Source organism: Equus caballus, chromosome 1 (genome assembly GCF_041296265.1).
Source record: "Equus caballus isolate H_3958 breed thoroughbred chromosome 1, TB-T2T, whole genome shotgun sequence".
Taxonomy (NCBI): Eukaryota; Metazoa; Chordata; class Mammalia; order Perissodactyla; family Equidae; genus Equus; species Equus caballus.
Window position 1 is genome coordinate 53,113,362 of NC_091684.1, and position 8,499 is coordinate 53,121,860.

Here is an 8,499-nt window from a genome sequence, read left to right on the forward strand (position 1 = left end):
CATTCAGCTACATTGGATGGATTACCAACAACAACAACCACCTCCAAAGTCAGGCTCCTGTCCAAAATATGCATTGGAGCTCTCAGCAAAACCAAAACCACACAATTCTTTGAGTCCTAAGAAGGCCAAACTGTACTCAAACCCACAAGTTACTATTTCCCTTGACTTGATTTTCATAACATAACCCATAACTTAAAATCATCCAAATAAAAGCTTTTTTGTTTTTAAGTAAAGTTATAAAATTAACAAAATAAACTTGTGAATCATACATAAATAGGATATTCCTATATCTGTTTCCAGGCAGGATCTATGAAGTGAAGCATTATAATGGTGGAAATACCACCAGAGTACTAGGCCCTGCATTGTGTTTTGGAATGACTCTCCAAATGAAGGATGAACCTTCTCTGTCACTATCCATACAACATTCTCCACATACTATATGCCATTTACAGGTTTCCAAAAGGGCCTTGCTCACATCCCCTGGTGCCTTTACAAGGTCTACTCTATGTACTTAAAATACCTATCCCAGCCAAAACTTGGAAGCAACCAAAATGTCCTTCAGTAGGTGAATAGACAAAAAACTGTGGTACAGCCAGACAATGGAATATTATTTAGCACTAAAAAGAAATGTTGTCAAGCCGTGGAAAGACGTGGGGAAACCTTAAGTGCATATTAGTAAGTGAAAGAAGCCAATCTGAAAAGACTACATACTGCGTGATTCCAACTATGTATGACATTCTGGAAAAGGCAAAACTGGTCTCCACGGTAAAAGGATCACTGGTTGCCAGGGGCTAGGGTGTGGCAGGGAGAGGCAAGGGATGAGGCGGGGGAGCACAGAGGATTTTTAGGGCAGTTTAATACTCTGAATGATACTATAACAATGGAAATATGTCATTATACGTTTGTCAAAACCCATAGAATGTACAACACCAAGAGTGAACCGTAAGGTAAACTGTGTACTCTGGGTGATAATGATGTGTCAATGTAGGTTCATCAGTTGTGTCAAATGTACCACTCTGGCGGAGGATGTTGACAATGGGGGAGGTTTATGTGTGTAGGGGCAGGGGACATATGGGAAATCTCTGTACTTTATGCTCAATTTTGCAGTGAACCTAAAACTACTCTTAAAAATAAAGTCTATTAAAAAAAAAACCCAAAAAGCCCTACCCACCACACCCCGCCTTTCTTTACCTGGCTAATTACTACCTGTCTTTCAAGATGCAGCTCCGGGCCACCTCCTAGCTGTACTGCATTTGCCCACTGTCTTCTGCCTCCACACTTGACTTCCAGCCACTTGAGGGCAAGGGCCTCATTTGTCTTTGCACAAGCACACAGTAGAAGCTCAGTAAATGTCAGTTGAATGAATGTCTAAGAGGAGAAGCTTTTTCCAGCCAGCTCTGGTTTTGTGAAGAAAATATCTTGTTGGCTTTTACAATTAGCCAGCATACAGAGATGTGTTAGAACAGAACAGAAGACCAGCCTGATCTAAAAGACCACTCAGCATTCTATCACATTCCAAAAGTCCTGCGAGATCATTTCAGCCATAATCTTACGTGTTAAAATCCAATCATCCTATAGAACTTAAAAAAAAATGAAAAAACACTCTAGGAATCCTGCTTTCACTTCAAGCCCCATAATGATCAAGAGGAAGGGGAAATCAAAGTTCTTGTTTAAACCAGGTGACAAACACATTCAGGAGCTCCCGCTGCCTTGTTTTCTGCCCACACAGCACAGAAGTGTCTAAATGCTGGATTACGGAGAATGCCTCACCGAGGTTCCAGTCACAGAGAAAAAAGAAACTCCCTTGGCTCAGATTTACATAGTCGAAAAACAAAACCCGACTGTACAGGCGTCAAGGGTATATACATGGAGGAGAGTAAGAACGTGAGAGCCCAGCTGGCAAAGCACCCGTCGCCTGATGCAGGGTTTAAAGTGACTAATTTGTAGCTAGGAGGCGGCGCTCTCGTGGAAAGCACCAGCTATAGCTTTCCTCCCGCTCTTCCAGACAATGGTTTTAAAAATGCCTCCAATATGGGGCAGTCTAGTATATATATATATATATATATATATATATATATATATATACAGAAGCAAACAATCAGTTCCTGAAAAAGAGCTTTCTGGATGAGTCTGGATGCCACACAGGGGAGGAGGAGAGTTTAGCCGTATGTAGACAAGCAACAGGGGATTCATTTCTTGTTCCTCCCTTTCTCTATTATTTATTATCCTTTCTGCCCCAAACTTCCATCGCCCCACCCCCTGGAAGGGCATCATTGCTGGGAGGAGTTTGGGGTGGAATCAGCAGCCATCCTTTCGCTCTCTAACAATGGCACCTTCTTGTAGGTTGTTGCCAGGCTTCAAAGTAATGTTGTAAAGTGCATGGCAGAGAGCTTGGCACACGGAAGGTGCAAGTAGCAGATGTATAAGAAAGATGGGGGCAGGGCCTATCGCCTTTGGGGTGGGGTGGAGTGGTGGCAGGTAGACCATTGAACCCAGGCTTCACATTCACAAAAAACCTCCAAGTTAGACTTCTGAAGTCCTCTCCAAATAAGATTATACATACAATTTACAGAAATAAATCAAGAGATAGAAAGAAGTTTCAAAGTTAACTAACTTTGAAATTGTGCTCCATAACTGGACCACATCACCTCGATTGCTCTCTTTTTTATAAGTCCTAAAATTGTCTTGTTGCTGGCACAGTACGTTATATTGCAATGTGTTTTTGTATTAAAATTGTTGACTTATTAAGTATGAAATTTTGCAACATAAAAATGTAAAACTACTTATGTAACTCTACTTTTGGTATTTCCCATTTTTTAATTTACTTGGAAGTTCAAAAAAATGGGAGTGGCCTGGGCCTCTCATGATCTCTGAGATCCAGACTGGGGAAGCATAAATTTGGGGTCTTTCTTGGGAAGGACTAGTGCTGTGTACCATCAGCCATCTGTCTAGTCAGTGCTGTCCCATAGAAATGTGTACAAGCCATAAATATGAGCTACACGTGATTTTAAACTTCCTCATCATCACATTTTAAAACGACATTGGGAAATTAAACAATATTTTTTTAACCCAATAGACTTAAGATATCATTTCAAAGCACAATCAATATGAAAATTATTAAGGAGATATTTTTACATTCTTTTTTTACTAAGTCTACCAAATCTGTTTTATGCTTTATACCTACAACACATCTTAACTTGGACTAGCTGCATTTCAGGTGCTAAGTAGCCACATGTGGCTAATGACTAGCACACGGGACAGGGCAGGTCTAGAAGACACATCTTGCAGAGACTTCCCTTCAGGTTGGTTTAGATAAAGTGAGATCTGGGCACCTGCTATTTTAATGGTTAATGCTGGTATTTATAAGAAACAGATTACAAAAGATATAAGAGATGGCAACTGACACCTAGTGGACCTGAACTGAACATTTTTAGCAAGAGAATCAACTAAGTAAGAATCCATAATTTAACAAAAATTTAAAGACTAGAAATCTTTTAGCATTCTGATGATAAATGCTCCGTAAACATTTCTGCAACAAGAAACCTACTTTGAAAAAGCACAGAGATTCTGAAGTGATTGTGACTGTGGAATACACAGGATAAATAAAATTCTGTGAGCAAATTACAATGTCCTCCATCAGAAGGAAACTTGGACTTGGGCTTCTCACTCGGGTTTCATGAAAGCAATCCATTTCTAGCTTTCTCAAATATTAAGTTTCTGCATAAAAGTTTGTTTGGGGAGAAAAGAATGTTCATAGTGTAGGGAAAAAGAGATTGAAAACCATTGAACAAAATGATCTCTTGGCTAAATGAAAGTCGGACTTAAAAGCTACATACTATCTATTTCCGTTTATAGGACATTCTGGAAAAGACAAAACTATAGTGTCAGGAATCAAATGAGTGGTTTCAGGGCTTGGGGATGGCGCTGAGGGTGAGAGAGGGAACTGATCACAGAGAGACATGAGGGAAGTTTTTAGAGTGAAGGAAATATTCCATATCTTGATTGTGGTGCTCTACACCTAAAAAAAGGTGAGTTTACTATCTATAAATTATGCTGTCATAAACCTGACCCCATTAAATGACCTCTCTAAGTCCCCTTTGTCTCTAAGTGCTATAATTCGTGGGGACGTTGGCTCTCAGGCAGAGTATGCGAAATGTAATTTGGATATCCAAACTATCATTCCTTATTTTTTAATTCTGTAGTGGGCACTTGCGGGTTTTTGCCCCAAAGTACAGGTCCCTTCATCTTGGCAATAGCATCCCTTTTCCTTTTGGGGAGCTACTTCTCCATTGCATGATATTTTGGTGAGACTGTCAATCCAATCCTCTCCTACCCAAGAAAGGGGCACAAGACCCAATCTTTGCCAACCAGACACTCTTTTCCAAGACTGTGAGTCTTTATCATAAAGGGAAGAATGGTATCCTTAAAAGAAATATGAGTTGGTTTCTATCATCTAGACCTCCAAAGTAGCCTTGGCTTCCATCTTTTTGATTCTGTTTCCTAGTCCAGCCTTTAATTTCTGCATGATAATCTGCATAATGGCTCATCCAATATCATCTCGAAACCCTCTGGCATACCTTCTGGTACTCGAGAGGCTAGAAATTGAAACTACATTTTCCAGATTCCCCTGCAGATAGGGTTCATATGTGACCTGGGTCCACCAAGCAGATGTACCTGCAAGGGATTTGGAAGACAGTTGTGAGCTGTGTGAAGTGATGGCTTAACACAGGAGACAACATCATCTGGGCAACTTGAGTGCAAGTTCTGTTGTTTGCAACCAAAGAATCCTATTCATACATCTAAACATCTAGTCATTCAATAAAGGTTTGCTGGATACCTACTATGTGCCAAATATTATATTAGACTCTGAGGATATAAAGATGACAGAAACCTTATCGTTGTCCTGCAAAAGTTCACAGCCTGTTACAACCACTTTGGAAAATGATTTGTCAGTATTTACCAAGCTACTAAAGCGAAACAGATGCGCATGCTACGACCCAACACGTCCACTTCTGTAAATGTCCCTAAGAGAAGTGAGAGTGCGCATCCACCCAAAGAAATGTACAAAAATGTATGTGGCAGCTTTTTCATAGTAGTGAAAAATTAGAAAGAACCGAAATATCCATTAACAGTAGAATAGATAAATTGTAATATACTTGGGATATTCATATAATGGAACACTATACAACAATAACAAGAATAAACTACTGCTACATTCAACCACATGGATGAATCTAAAAGATGTAACGTTTAGAGAAAGAAGTCAGACACAAGAGTACATCCAATATGATTCCATTTATATAAAGTTCAAGAACAAGCCAGATGAATCTATTGTGATAGAAGTCAGAAGAGTGGTTACCTCTGAGGGTGGGATATTGACTATGAAGGGGCCCAAAAGTATGCCCTGGGGTACTGGAAATGTTCTGTAACTTGATCTGGGTGGAAACATGAAAAACTGTCAGGCTGTATACTAAATATTAGTGCATTTCAGGTATATGTCAATAAAAAACAGGAAAAAAGGAATTTTAAGAAGATTACAGCTTATCTGGACAACCAAGTGGCATTTAGAAAATCCTAATTTAGGTGATGAGAGGTATGACAGAGGGGCAAACAGATCCTATGGAGCTACAGAGAAGGGAGCAATGAGTTCTCCTGGGAGCAGGGGTGGTGATGGCATTCAAGGAGGGTCCTTGGGGCTAGACTGTGAAACCAACATAGTAAAAATATTTTTAACAAAACAGTCATCCAATTTTATTTTAAAACAGAAAGCTGATTTTTTTAAAAGAAAAAAATTAATTTCATTGTCACTTTTAGTTCTTTCCTAGGCTTTTATAGTATGTAATGTCCTTCTATGAGTTATTTAAAGTATCTCACATTTAAATTGCCAGTGAAAAAAATAAAATTTTTTGTTGTTGTTTTGTTTTATTTGTGATTTCAGTTAAGCAGCTTTGGAATATATATTTATTTGTTTGTTCTTTTGTTTTTTGGGTGTTTTGGTGAGGAAGATTTGCCCTGAGCTAACATCTGTTGTCAATCTTCCTCTTTTTGCTTGAGGAAGATTGTCACTGAGCTAACATCTGTGCCAATATTCCTCTATTTTGTATGTGGGACACCACCACTGCATGGCTTGATGAGCAGTGTGTAGGTCTGTGCCTGGGATCTGAACCTGCAAACCCTGGGCCGCAGAGTGTACAAACTTAACCACTAGGCCACCGGGCTGGCCCTCAAAAAAATAAAATTCTCAATTAAAAAATACAAAAACAACTATACAGAACCTTTGGGATCTCTTAAGTATATAATTCTTTTACTCTCTAATTTGTAATATGATGCTTAAACTAGTTTGGTTTTGTTTTTCAAATTTAAGATTTCCTTAAGGCAACCCTAAAGGTTAAGAACCAAAAGAAAATAAGGATTTTATTTACCATTATTGGAAATCTTTCAACCTTCCTACTCAACTCTTACATGGGTTTCTGTGATTCCCAAACTCAGCTGAATGTCAGGTAAATCTGGACATTGACCTTTTAAAAGGTTCCAGTGTAATTGTAAATAAATTTAAGGTGCTCCTTGATGGGTGCAGGTAGCTTTTAGACTTTTTTCATTTTTGTCCTGTATTTTAAAGAAACTGCTTTTAACTTCAGGGCATTTTGTCTTTTACTTCAATAAGAGTATACACTGTATTTAAAGACTAGCAACTGTTTTAAATCTGTTTTAAGCAAAATGAGACATAAGTAAATAAGACTTTAGCAGTGCTCTCTTTCCATTTGCAGAAGTACCTATGGCATTTTGATTGCTTGTGTTTATCCAAGTTGCCTCACATGCTGGGAGTAGTGGAAGGGATTCTTACCAACCTGATTCTGCAGAAATGAAAGGTTGCTGCAATACTTAATACAAGAGTTAACAATACTGCATCATACACTTGAAATTCGCTAACAGAGTAGATCTTAAATGTTCTCACCACACACACACACAGAAGGTAACTATGTGAGATGATGAATGTGTTAACTAACCTTATTGTGGTAATCTCAAATCATCATGTTGAACACCTTAAATTTACACAATGTTATTGGTCAATTATATCTCATTAAAGCTGGGGGGAAATACAGAGGATTCTCAACAACATAAACAAACGTGTATGGGGTGTTTATAGAAGGGGTGGGGCTGGGAGAGGAAAGACAATATAATTATGCAACAAGGTCTTTAGAAAATTGTTAAAATTGTAAACATCTTATGTTTATGCTACAGCTATAGGTTTCTGAATTGCCATCTTATTTTGGCATTTCTTTCTTCTATGGAATTGTGACACACATATCAAATGCCATTTCAGCAAATGTGATTATAATAATGGCAAATTCCAGTTATGCTTCACAGAGACAACAATAAGACATCCAGCAAAAGAAAATTACTTAGACAGCCCCTTGGAGCTTATTCAGTCATCAACTCTTCATTCAATGAATATCTATTATGTAATTATTATGCCCAACATTGCACTAGGAACAGTGCATAGAATATGGTATTTCCTCTTCAGGATCTTACAGTCCAGTGAGGGAGGGAGAAACAAATGAATAAGTATACCAATGAGTAAATAGTACCTTAGAGGCATGCACAGGGTACGGAAGCGCAGTAGGGACTGAGGCCTGTGCTGGGGCATCATCAAAGGAGATGATGCTCTTTAAAGATGGAAAGGAGTTTGAGGCAGGAGGGGAGGTAGAGGGGTAGAGTGACAAGAGATGAGGCTGAGAGTTAGGCTAGAACCAAGTCCTAAAGGGCTTCATACACCTTGCTGAGGACTGTGGAGTTAGTCCTGTAGGCAATAAGGAGCCAATCAAGACTATTCAGATAGGGAGTTAAGTCAGATTGGTATTTCCCAAAGAACATCACTCTTACACTAGCATAAATGATGGGTGGTGTAGGGTGAGACTGGAGGCAGAGAAACCAAGTAGGATGTTGTAATGACTGTCTAGACAAGAATCTTGAAGACAATTGCAGAAGGAATGGAGAAGTGGGGACAGTTTTAAGAACTGTTTGAAATTTGTGGGAGTCAAGATATTGTGACAGGTTGACTATTTTGGAGGGAAGGAAGTCTCCAAAATATCTGGTAAATTTTCAGCTTGACTGACTGAATGGATGGTGATATTATTAACAGAAATAAAAATGTAGAAGGAGGGGCCATTTTGGGGAAAAGAGATAAGTTTGATTTTGTAACCAAATGCTGAGAACGAATTGGCTGTGGGATACTCTGAGCTCAAGCAGGCAGATGAAAATAGAGAACTGGAGTCAGATGGGGATAATTATTTTGATTCCCATTCTTACAAAGAAAACCAGAGCCCCTGGAAGTATAATCCCTGGTGTCCTTTGGAATAACTTCTTGATAAACTAATGTTCCCTTCTTCCTAGGACTTTGTTATCAAACTATGTAATTTGTTTAAAAGGGTGGAGATATTCAGTCCTTCTCAGAACTGTCAGCTCAAGGCCAAGTCTTCATAATTCCACAGAAAATTA